The following is a 12,722-nucleotide window of genomic DNA, read 5'->3' as shown; positions in this document are numbered from 1 at the left end:
CTGGAAGTTTAACTACAAGAAAACACTTTCTTCTGGTTAAAAACAAGCAGATTTCAAATTTAAACTTACTTTGTAGCACAAGAAAACTGACTATAGATATTTAAAACTTTTCCGCTCAGGTGAATTTATTTTGCAGCATTCTTCGAACTCGGTTAATTTTAACAATCTAAATGCTTTTAATAATAGAAACAACAACCCCAAGTCAACAGATTATTTCAGTTACCTCAAAATAAATCGGCCAAATGAATTGAAATCGGCAGTAAATTAGAAATACGCGTAAAGCGATAGTGGTGTATTAGAAACGCACGAGGCGTGTTTAAATTTGAGAGCAATTGTCACCTTAATAAAGGCACGTGGCGTCCAAAATAAGCAAAATAGGCGCGTCTAAGAATCAAAGAACAGCCCTTTGCAGACAATCCTATCTCAATTGTTGATAAGTTTTATGGCTCTTGTCGAAAATCCCCAGATCACTTTCTCGCCCTACATTTTTGGAAAAATTATTTTTTACAATTGAGCGAAAATAAACTTGAACCACTAACTCTTTTGCACTTCATAAATAAAAACTTCTAATTCAATTCGCATCATTTTCTGACCCGTGAAACATTTTCATGTATATCTCTTTGATGTATAGATTTGATGTGAAGTGTTGAATAGCAACTAACAATCACGCCTTTCAATGAAGAAATTCGTTTTTATTTCATACATTTGTTCATGTAATTCAACTTTCCCCCCGTCAAAAAGTATTCCACTAAATTGTACCCCTTGGCATAGTTACACCACTATTAAGTTCAAACATAGATATTGATGAAAGAAAAATATTATTTTCGCCAATAAACTACAGCTGATAAAACGGAGTCAGCAGTGAGCTTGTATTTGACTACTTTTTTTTTCTATTTTTGGAATTTTACAAAATCTTAACTGAGTGAAGTTGATTGAGCTTCACAAAAAAAGTATTCTCTGCAAACGTCATTGTTGCCAGCTTACTATATCTTAAGCCCATCCAGTATTTATGGCAAATCTTTTATTTGAAGAAAAAAGTATTATTTGCAAATTTCTCATCTTTTACAAACCTAATTTTTTGCAAACATGTCACCCTTTGGAAACCTAGCATTCATTGCTATCGGCTAATGAGACAAGCGGAAACAATTAACATGCCTATGTCTTAGTTCTCCTATTTTTTGAAACAATGGAATAAAAAATATACACAGACTATTATTCTGTTCGCTAGTCTTAATCTGAGGGATACCCTTGTTTTTATGCTCCGATGAACACACTTAAAAACGCCCATTGCCCAATCTCGCCTCTTTCCCACTTTTGTGAACAAATTTTGGGAAAAGGGATCATTTGCACTTCAATCGATTCATTATTTTACCATCAGGAGAATTTTATGAGATGTGAGTGATTGATCATGAAATTATGCTATTTCGGTTAAGCTGAAGCTCTGAGGCGTATGTCATAATTGCTCTTTACTTTGAAAGATTTTCACTAAATTTGAAGGCATTTTAATCATCAACTTCAGACATTTTGCCATTGAAAATAGTGTTTAATCATTGCGTTTTCTTTATTTGTTTTTTTGCTTACATTAATTACATTTCAATTTACGCACCCATTACAATTTTGGCCCAAAATACAGGGGAAACTAAATTTTACACTGTATATACTTATTTTATAAGGACCAACTTCACTAAATGGTATACTGCAGTGAATAGATTTTTATAATAGAAATAATAATAAATCCTACTGAATGAGCGGTGAAATTACTGGATTTTGCTTTTAAACCGTTAACAAGTGATTTTCTGTTTTAATGTCTAATATTCAGTCATGATAAATAATTTTTATTGTAAATGTGCATTTCTAATTTGCTTTTTCTTGCTTTTCCTGATAGCCAACCTCTTCGTAGCAATCAAATCTTGAACAGATTAGGGCGGAGCAGGTAAATATTTGTATATCCGTCTGTATACGACATCTATTATACATTAAAATAAACCATTAAAATATAACAACAGCCGCATTAATTCTCGTCATCATTTGTGTATAAGCCCAGTTTTGTTTTTAATTCACCCGGGCCGAGACCGAAATTATGTTGGTTAACTTGTAAGAATTTGCAAATTTCTTGCAAAAGATGGTTTACTTGTAAGATCTTGCAAGTCGAATGGTTAACTTGTAAGTCCCCTTCCAAGTTCGTTCCGGTAGAGCTCGACTCTTATTGGTTAATTTACCGTAGAACGCACGTGAGAGTTAGTTGCTCAATTTTTATAAAATATTACAGAGCAACATAATTTGATAAACTGTTTACTTCTCAATTTTATCAACTCAAGAGGTCCTTTTGCAGTTCAATTAATGAACAGTAGATCTCAATTGGCTTCTTCACGATTGCTTTTTAAAACTGTTCCCTAATTTTTATACCTTTTTGTTCCGACCCTCTTGAGGGGGGAAGAACTATATACTCAAATGGGTTTTTTTGTTCCGTCAATTTTCGCCGATCGATATATTCATCGCAGAGAGTTTCCTGACTGATTTTTTGTGACGATCTTTTACTGCACAAATCTACAATTTTGTTTTCAGATTCCTTCGATTGGCTTCAAGTGTTTTATGCCATTCTGGGAAATTATATGTTCGCTGAAGTACTGAGTTTAAGAATGTTTCATATTGACACCTATTTTAACACCTATTCTTGAGGGGGAGGAACTATATACTCAAATGGGTTTTTTTTCAGTCAATTTTCGCCGATCGATATATCCGTCGTAGAAAGTTGAGACTGGTATCATTAGAAACCTCGTCCAGCGTAGAATATGGAATTAAAAAGATTTTTTTAATTTTCGTTTTGTACAGGGAGTTATCGAGGTTTAAACTTCTGAGAAAAGTAGAGTGAATTCACGTTGTTTTTATTAACATTTTCGGGAATTTTTGCCTAAATTTTCGTCAATTTTGCTAAAATTTGTTATAATTTTTAAGAATAGTGTCTTTGATTTTATTTTTGAAGACGAACAAGCATTGTTGATTGTTTTGATTTAATTTTTTTGGTCAAAAAATCTGGATAAACATTTCAAAATTTAGCCTTTTTCATCAAAAACAGCACGAAATAAGCTACTTTAGTCCACTTTGATTACATTTGCCGACAGTACACCCCCAAACAACACTCATACAATCTTTGTAGACTCAGAGGGGGGCTATTTCTACTTCAGAGTCCGCTGAGAGTGCTCTGTAGTTAAAACTTTGCCGTTTTTTGCTAACTTTACTCGTTGATTATCAAAAATGCAGAATTTAATTTGAGTTTTCAACTAACAAATGATCTATATCTACAACATTCGAAAAATCAATTGTTGCTAACGGACAATAAGCATTAGCAGGGCTAGTTTTGTGCCATTCTTGGACTGTTACAATCCAAAAAAAAACGAGTTGTAATCAGTCGGTCTTTTTTTTAAAAAAGACCTTTTTTTTAATAATAAAGAACAGGACATATCAAATCAAAGCTCAGGGGTGATAGGTCCAACCAATTCGCTTACTAAGCAGCTCCAAGCTAATGCATTTAGTTTTCTACTTGAAAGTTTATGGTCGTTTCTTTTTTTTTAGATATAATTGACTTTTCAATAAATAATGGCTTAATTAACTTTTCCCCTATTTTTTTCCTAATTTAATCAACTTTCAGCTTATTGTCAACAAAGAAGGACTGCTTCTTCTTTCTACTGAATTAAAATTTATTCTCGGTTGCAGTTTTAAGCCTGAAGTTATTGTTTTCTGGCTTTGATACTACAGGATCTCAAGATTTTTGTTTGTTTTGATATTTGACAGTTTTTCACGTTTTCTAATTTTGTCACATTATCACATTATTGACAGTCACATTATTAGCGTTCAGAATAAGGCACCAATGAACATTTTAAAATCTTGAAAGATATACATCATCGTTTTAACGGCCTCGACGCCTCTTTCTTGAAGAAATCAAATGAATTTTTAATTTTGTCTTTAACTGTCATTTATACTTTGTCGTTTCGGTCGTATGAAATTTCCTGTATAGTGATAGCTTTCATTGGCTTTTCATTGAAAAATAGAAGAACCGATTTTCTGATATTAGTAGATAGCTGATGGCTTTCATGACTTTGAAAACAATCGTTTTCCAAAATTAAAAAAAAAACTTTTTAACTTCGCAATTTTGTTCCTTTTATGTTTCTTTTTGTTACCTAATCTCGTTAGTTAATTCCAGGTCAAATATGACATTATGGGTGTCAAGGGAATGAAAGGGATTGGTGTCCCAAAATCTATTTTTTAAAAATTGTGTTATGACCTTACTGGCTTCGACACCGGTTTTTCACAAAAAAAAGTAAAAATAATTTGATTTTTGTCATATTTGACGTTCTTTTTGTAGATGCAAGAAATATTCTGGATAAACGCAGGTCTCAAGGGCTTCCTTTTCATAAATAAACTACCCTATTTAAAAAGTTCTTTTTGTAATTAATGCCTTTCATGACATTGAATGTAATTTTGTTTCGCAAAAAAAAATTAAAAGTATTACTTTAGCACTTCGCTTTTTTGTCTACTTGTTACTTAGTCTTACTAATGAATGGCCACGTAATACATTATATCTGTTTGAAGAAGGCGCAATCGAATATATTTTGAGGGCCAAAATATGGCTTGACGGTTTTGACAGCGTTTTCTGGCAAGTTTCAATTGAAATTCTGTTTGTTTTTTTGTTGTTCTTTTTAGCCCCTTTAAAAAATGAATAAGGACAGGTCCTAATGCCCTTCTATAGAAACAGTGGTAGCCGTAATATTGTGGTAATATTAATTGATTCCTAATGGTATATATTACTTTGAAGTTAACTGTTTCAAAAAAATAAGTTAATTTTTTTACTCTACTGTTTTTGTTCTTTTTTGTATAATTGTTACAAAACCTTTTTTATGGACAGCTCGCATATGTTTTCTGGTGATTTATAAGTTATTTTTGTTTAGTTTTAGGTTTATCTGACGGGTTGTTGACTTTGGTATTAAATTTAGTTTTTAAGAGGGACATAAATTTTTTGATGTAATTAATGTTTGTTGTTGTTGTTGTTGTTTGATTTTGCTGTTCGTCTTGACTCGCTTTCTTAATATTGGCATACCACAGAAATCTAATGCACTAATTTTTACTCCACTGAGTTATTTGCTTTGGAGGCTATCTTATCGTTCATACAGAATTTTTTGAAAAAGACTTGGGCTTTTTTGGGATTCGCAAAAAAAAGTTTTTGGGTTTTTCTAACTGTTCCTCATTTGGTAGACAATTATGCCCAAATTGTGGATGAGCGGAGTCGGAACCTTATGTGCCATCGCACATTACCGAGCCGCCTTGTTTGACATTAGATTGAAGTTTCAATTTTACAGGTCAGCATTTTCTCAAAATAATTTTGTGACCCTTCATGTTACTTACCATTTTTTTTTACATTTTCAATCAACACTTTTCCAGATTCTCTGTTTGAAGCATCTGCTTAAAATCATATCTTGCAACTTTTTATTGTTTTTTACTACAATATAGGCAGAAAAGTTATCTGGTAACAACTTATATTCAAAGAAGTTATGTATGAAATTATGTAAGTCAAATGTTTAAGTTGTAAGAACGCTGCGAAATGAATGGTTAACTTTCAAGAGCCTTTTAATTCGAATTGTTAACTTGTAAGCGCCTTGTAGGTCGGAGGATTTACTTTTAATAACTTGCAAGTTAACCATTCGGCCTCGACCCGGGCAGTAAATAAAAGCTCATCTCATCCAAAAAAATTCCGCAGAGCGATGCGGATTGAGCACCATTCGAGTCATTAGTTTTCAGGAATCATTTTTCAAATTTCGATTTTCGAGAAACTTACCTTTAATCGTTAGCTGATTTAATCGGAGCTTATGATTTTCGGCTAAATTTTCAATGTCTACTTTGAATATTTTTAAATATTGGATGAAATTTAAGGTCCAGGTGAGATCCCAACTTTTGAAATCTAAAGCTACATAATTCAAAAGCGTTTTAAATTCTCCTGGTAAGTTACAGAATGGCGCAAAGTTTCCAAAATGAAACAGATGAGATACAACAAAATCAGATAAGATTTTTTAAGATCAAATTGCACCTATTGATGTGCTTTCGGAGCCAAAAAGAAACCTGGATGCAATCTTTTTTTTAAAATATTTTTTTAAATTTTCCCAAAAGTTCTTTGACAAACTATTCGCATCATTTTTTCACAAATGTTTTCAATAGAGTACAAGAATCAATCTATGAATTATTTCTTTGTTTCTGATGAAAAAACGAACAAACTTTCATGTAGACAAAATAATTACCTTGAACTACGTATATTTGCTAATTAAGAACAAACAACTTTAAGTTTAAAAAAATAACAAATTGAAATCCAAGTGATCCAAGGACTTTGCAAATTTGATAAAAACTGATTCAACTGTTGACTTCAAAAATTTAAAAGTTTTGTTTCGATTATATTTTACAACCATTTCTCTCATTGTTTCTATTTTTTTCTGGTGTGTTTTCTTAGAATTCTGTGTTGCTGAAATTTTAATATACTATCTTCATTTCAGGTTGGTTGAATGATGGAGTTTTATTTGACAGAAGCAAAGTACTATGTTATATTTTTTTTACGATTTTGCGGTTGAAAAGCAGTGCATCTAAACTAAACACAAAAAACTGTCAAAAAGTCACTTGAGTTACGCGTGTTTCAAAAAGGCACGCGTGTTTCAAAAACAAGAATTTTGAAAAAATTTTACAGCGAGAAAATTTACACCCGAAATTTGATTTGACATTTCTAAAAATTTTAGAAAGCATTGACTGCTTGTTACCAATCAGCTTATGAAATTGAATCAATTTTAATTTTTAACTTTTTCGAAATAGTCTACTATTTAAAATCTTCATTGAGCAAAATATGAAAACAATGTGAATAAAAAGAATTTAATTTATAATTTTTTTAAAATTTTGCCATTAACCAACTTTAAGAAAACAGTCATGTTTTATTCATTGCAAATTCGAATTCTTCAAATACTAGCAGTAGATTAATAAGTTTGCAATTTCCATCCTCAAACAGATAATTTTGTCAAACATAGCACTAGAAGGCAATTTAACTTCTAGTCTGCTGAAATTCCTAGACGCTTCAGGCTAAATGAAAAAAAACCTGTTCATTTCAAGGGGTTAAAGATGATTTCAGAGAGGGAAATTATAAGTAACTACTAATGATAATCTGAACAGTAAATACCTTAAATACCGCGTCTGTAACAGCCGGTATTATGTTTTCAGTGATTTCAACAGCTAGCACTATAAAACACCTCAACCTCTGAACACTGATGACAATATTTATTCAAGGCCAAAAGAATGTGTCAGATTTGATACAGTGGTATAAATAGAACTGTTACTAAGAATCTTTTATTTGATTTTTTGCATTTATCTTAGGGAAACAAATTGTAGTATAACGACTGATTTAAAAATCAAAATATAAAAAAACTTTCTTTTATTTAAAAATTTTTTGCTTGAATTAGATCCGACAGCAAAACTTCCCATTTTGAAAATTCAATTCCTCCTCGGCAAAACGTAATCGCTTTTTTTTTGTTTCTTGCGTAGCTCTAAGAAATCTTCTAAATCTTTGCCATGACAATAATTAAGAGCTCTAGATGCACTGATGTGATATTGAGTAAGCAAATAGAATAACAAATTTTTGTGTGTTTCGAAACTTCGTTTAATTTTCTGTAGCGATCTCAATTCAAAAACAAAAGATGACAGAACATCTTTTTTTACCTGCTCTTTAGTTTGCGTAGTTCTGCTTCTGTTTTAACCTTATCTATCTATATTCACATTAATCGCTAAAACGCTGTAGCATATTCACATTAATTGCTGAAAAGCAGTAGAATGTTATAAGATGCATGATAATTTCCGCGCAAGTTGCAGAGCTTTTATGCTTAAAGTTTAGTATCACATTATTGTTCCGACCCACTTGTGGGGGGAGGAACTATATACTCAAATGGGTTTTTTTGTTCAGTCAATTTTGGCCGATCGATATATTCATCGTAGAGAAATGTGAGAGGTCTCATTAAAAAGCTGCTACAGCGTAGAATTCAAAATTAAAATGATTTTTTTGAATTTTATTTTTTTCGAGGAGTTATCGAGGATTGAAGTTTTGTGTGAACACGGGATATTTAGCATGATTTTGTTTACATTTAGTGTAATTTTTCTTTAGAAAATTAAGATATTTTCTATAAAAATAGTACTTCAAATTTACACTTCATGCCCCAAAATGAACCAATTGTGTATTCCTAATAGACTGAAGGCGATAAAGAGACTAGTTCTGGTCTCATAGGGAAATTCACTACAAAAAAAAATGGAATTTGTTTGAGAGCTCTTTTTTTACAAAACTTTTCGGTTTTTTTTGGTTTTTTAAGTCACCTAGAGACTAGTCACTTTTCATATCGAGGTTCCGTTAACTACAAACTTCATTTACATTCAAATGAAGCCCAATGTACAAAAAAAATCGTTTTCAAGGAATTGATCATGTTTTTTGGCTTCGACACTGAGTTTTTTCGTATTTTTCAATGAAAAATTGATTTTCTTTTTGACTATTTATTAATTTTTTGGAGTCCTATGGCATGAACTCATTGACTAAAGGTGCAATATGTTCCGTAATGAGCATTAATTGAACATATCTAGTGCTCTGAGTTGACAGCTATTGGCTGCTAAGACTTCAAGAATAATTTTTCCAAAATTTTTTTTGAACATTAACCAATCGTAAACTTATTTTCGTGAATTGTAAGTCAGTCTCGGTAATGACAGGACCCTCTTCCTTCCGACTGCATTCAAATTTTATCTTGTTAGCGGTTTTATCTACCAACTATTGGATATATGACTTCAATGACACAAGATCTCACTTTTTTTTTAATTTTTGTGGCTATTTTCGTATTATTGGTTATTTTTGAACTCATATCAGATTATCCAAATATTGAAATCTCCCATTGGCTTAGAAAATACGTTCAGTGGATCACTGATAAAGTTTTCAGAGAAAAGCTTATAGTTTAAATGGCTTCGACACTTTCTTCTGGCACCTTTCTACTGAATTTTTAATTTTTGCCTGTTTTTGTTGTTGTTTTCATAGTCATAAGACTTATTGTTATGTCTTATTGATTACCTATGAACGACAAAGGTCATTGTCCTCACATTGGGTTATAAATGAGCGTATTTATTGACTTCCGTTGAAAGATAGTGATTTTAATGGCTGTTAAGACTTTGAAAATAGTTTTTCGAAAAAAATTTCTGAAAATTAACAATTCTTAAACTTTTTGTCATGAACTGTTAGTCAGTCTCCGTAGTCACGGGACCCCCTTCTCTTCTACTGCAACCAAAATTAATCTGGTTAGCGGTTTTATCTTCCAACTATTGTTTCTATGACTTCAATGACAAGATTTCAAATTTTTCTTTTTAGATTTTTGGATACTTTAGTATTAATGGTTACTTTTGAACTCTTAGCACATTATCCAAATACAGATGGCTCACATTGGCTTAAAGAAGACGTTCAATCGATCACAGATGAAGTTTTCAGAGAAAAACTTTTCCTAATGAGTTTTTGGTTTTTCCCTGTTTTGTTTTTGTTTTCAGTCACAAGACTTATTGTGATGCTTTATTGATTAACTATACATGACAAACATCTTTTTCCTCACATCGGGGCATATCGCAGTGTTTTTATTGACTTCAATTGAAAGCTATTTTATTTAATGGCTGTTAAGTCCTTAAAAATAATTTTTCGAAAACTTTTTTAAATATTAACTAATCTTTAACTTTTTTCGTGAACAGTAAGTCAGTCTCAGTAGTGACAGGACCCCCTTTTTCTACTGCAAACAATATTATTCTGGTTAGCGGTTTTATCTTCTAACTATTAGTTCTATGACTTCAATGACAAGATTTCAAAATATTTTTTTTTAGATTTTTGGATATTTCCGTATTATTGGTTACTTTTGAACTCTTATCACATTATCCGAAAATTGATAGCTCCCATTGGCTTTAAAAAAAGACTTCCAAGGATCACCGATAAAGTTTTCAGTGAAAAGCTTATGTTTTAAATGTCTCCAACACTTTCTTCTCGCAATTTCCTACTGAGTTTTTGGTTTTCCCCTGTTTTGTTGTTGTTTTCATAGTCATAAGACTTATTGTGATGCTTTATTGATTAACTATGCATGAAAGATATCCTTTTCCTCCCATCGGGGCATATCGGAGCGTATTTATTGACTTTCGTTGAAAGCTATTGAATTTAATGGCTGTTAAGTCCTTAAAAATAATTTTTCAAAAACTTAACCAATCTTAAACTTTTTCGTGAACCGTTAGTCAGTTTCAGTATTGAGAGGATCTCTTTTTTTTCTACTGCATACAAAATTATTCTGGTTTCCGGTATTATCTTCTACTTAATAGTGTTAAACCTTCAATGCCACGGGTTTTCATTTTTTTAAAATTTTTTGTTACTTTTTTCTTGTTTTTGGTTCCTTTCGAGATCTTATCACATTATCTATATACTGATAGTTCCCATTGGTTTAGTAAAGACGTTCAATGGAGCATAGATAAAGTTTTGAGAGTAGAGCTTATGATTTAAATTGCTTCGACATTTTCTTCAGGCACTTTTCTACCGAATTTTTTGGTTTTGACTGTATTTGTTGATGTTTTCATAGTCAATGACGTGCTTTAATGGTTTATTGATGAAATAAGAATGGCAAACAACAGTGCCGTTCTATCAATTTAGCTTATTTACTGGCTTCCGTTGAAAGCTATTGAATTTTATGGCGTCGATACTACGCGTATTCTCAAAAATTTCGTGGTTCTAATGTATTTGTTCATATTTGGTGACTTTTTGAAGTTATATTGTTAAAAAAAGAATCCCATTGATGCTTAAAAAAATATTTGAAACTAGAAAAGTTTTTATTGAATAGTACAATTTTAATGCCTTCGACACTTTTCTCGCTGAATTTTTTCTTGAATTTGCTGTTTTTTCCTGTTTTTTTTGTTCCTTAGGTAGCCGTAAATTGCTGACCGGTCGCATAAGTTTGAAATTGAAGATTGAATGAATGATGTTACCCAAAGCACTCAGTTTATAGCGAATAGTATTAAAGTTTGTGATATATATTTCCTTTTTTTTCAAAATTTACTGTTTTTGTTTCGTATTTTGGTCAACTTGTAACTTATTTTCATCATTGAGAGGTCCCGTCCAATATCTTGTATTTCAAAAAATAACATCTACTTATGTGAAATGTCACTGACGTCTGGTTTGTTGAACAATATGCGTTCTTATAAAAGTTTTTTGAGTGGTCAGTTTTGTGTTTCTCTTTCTCTTCTACCCACAATCGCAGAATAACAGATCCCAATCGTTTTCAGATGTGGCCCAGGTAAACTTAGTTAATATCTCAGTATAATTCCTTTAGCTGAAATAGTAGCAATAACAATTGAATTAAAAGTACATAATATTCAGATAATAGCTAATGACTTAAATGGAATAAATAATTTGTGTTTTCGCAAACCGTTTGTAATTTTTTGAGTTTTTCTGCACCTTTAGCCGTTTCTATGGCTTAGTCTAACCAAAGACAAGTTCTTTTGGTTTTGTAAAAACTTCTCTAGTAATTTGTCAAGGTTTATTTAGTTAAAAGCTAATGCTTTTTAAGACTTTTGGAACTTCTTTGTTTAAAAAATAATGATTAATTTTTGAATTTCGCCTCATTATTCGTTCTCGTCGTCAACGTGTTGCCTAGTCTCATTAAAAAAAATCCATTTGCTGTATATTTAGTAAAAATTGTAGCAAAAAGTGTAGAGTAGTTAAGGTTTTAACTGACTGCATTTTGACGTTGTTACTAGGTGCTTTTAAATTTTGATATTCAGTTTTCGCCGTTATATTTTTGGTTTTGCTAATTTTTGTTTTTTTTTTCTCGTAGCTCTTTAACGGCAGATCTCGTTGGCGCTGTAAAGAGGCGTAGCATTATGTAATTCAATTAGCGGTTAGATTGTTTAACGATTGTTTTAAGCTCAAATATCTATTTTTGTTATATCGTCATTTGGTTGACAATTAAGTAAAGAATGTTGATAAGCTCGGTTCGGAACAGCATGTGCGAACGCACATTAACGAGCCGCCTTGTTCTGTTAAAAATGTAACCAAGAAAACTAGAGAAAGAAAATATGAGATAAGCCTTTTCAGAGAAATCTTAATAAGCTGCTCTAGTCATCCACTAATACATTATTTGCAAAAATTTACCCATTGAATTTGTAACTAATTGGTTAATAATGCATAATCATAATAATTGCATTTGTTTGTAAACTTTTAAAAATAAATTTGCTTTAACTAGCAAATATTTGTAAACTTTGGCCTTAATCTGTAAAAAAAATTTGCGAGTTATTTGTAAATTTTCATATTTTTTTTAATTTCAAAATTTTATTTCATTAATTTGCAAATATTTGTAAAAGAAAATTTGTAAAAAGTTTTTCTTCAAATTTGCAAACACTTGCATTGGATTTGCAAAAAAATACAAAAAAATCAAAATCTTTGGAATCAAACATAACACTATCAGCAGCTATTTTTACTATAAGAGCTCGAAACGGTTTTGAAAGTCCAATTAACTAATAATTGATCCCCGCCTAAAGGGGTTAAGATCGCCCTCAAAGAAATTGAGCTTCTCTTCTTATTATAAAGTGCAATCGGCTTGACAATTTTGATCCTATAAAAACATTTAGGTGAAATCTAAGAAGGATTTCGTAGAATT

Source organism: Convolutriloba macropyga, chromosome 7, assembly GCF_964194025.1.
Source record: "Convolutriloba macropyga chromosome 7, txConMacr16.3, whole genome shotgun sequence".
Taxonomy (NCBI): Eukaryota; Metazoa; Xenacoelomorpha; order Acoela; family Convolutidae; genus Convolutriloba; species Convolutriloba macropyga.
This window is presented reverse-complemented; position numbering follows the sequence as displayed.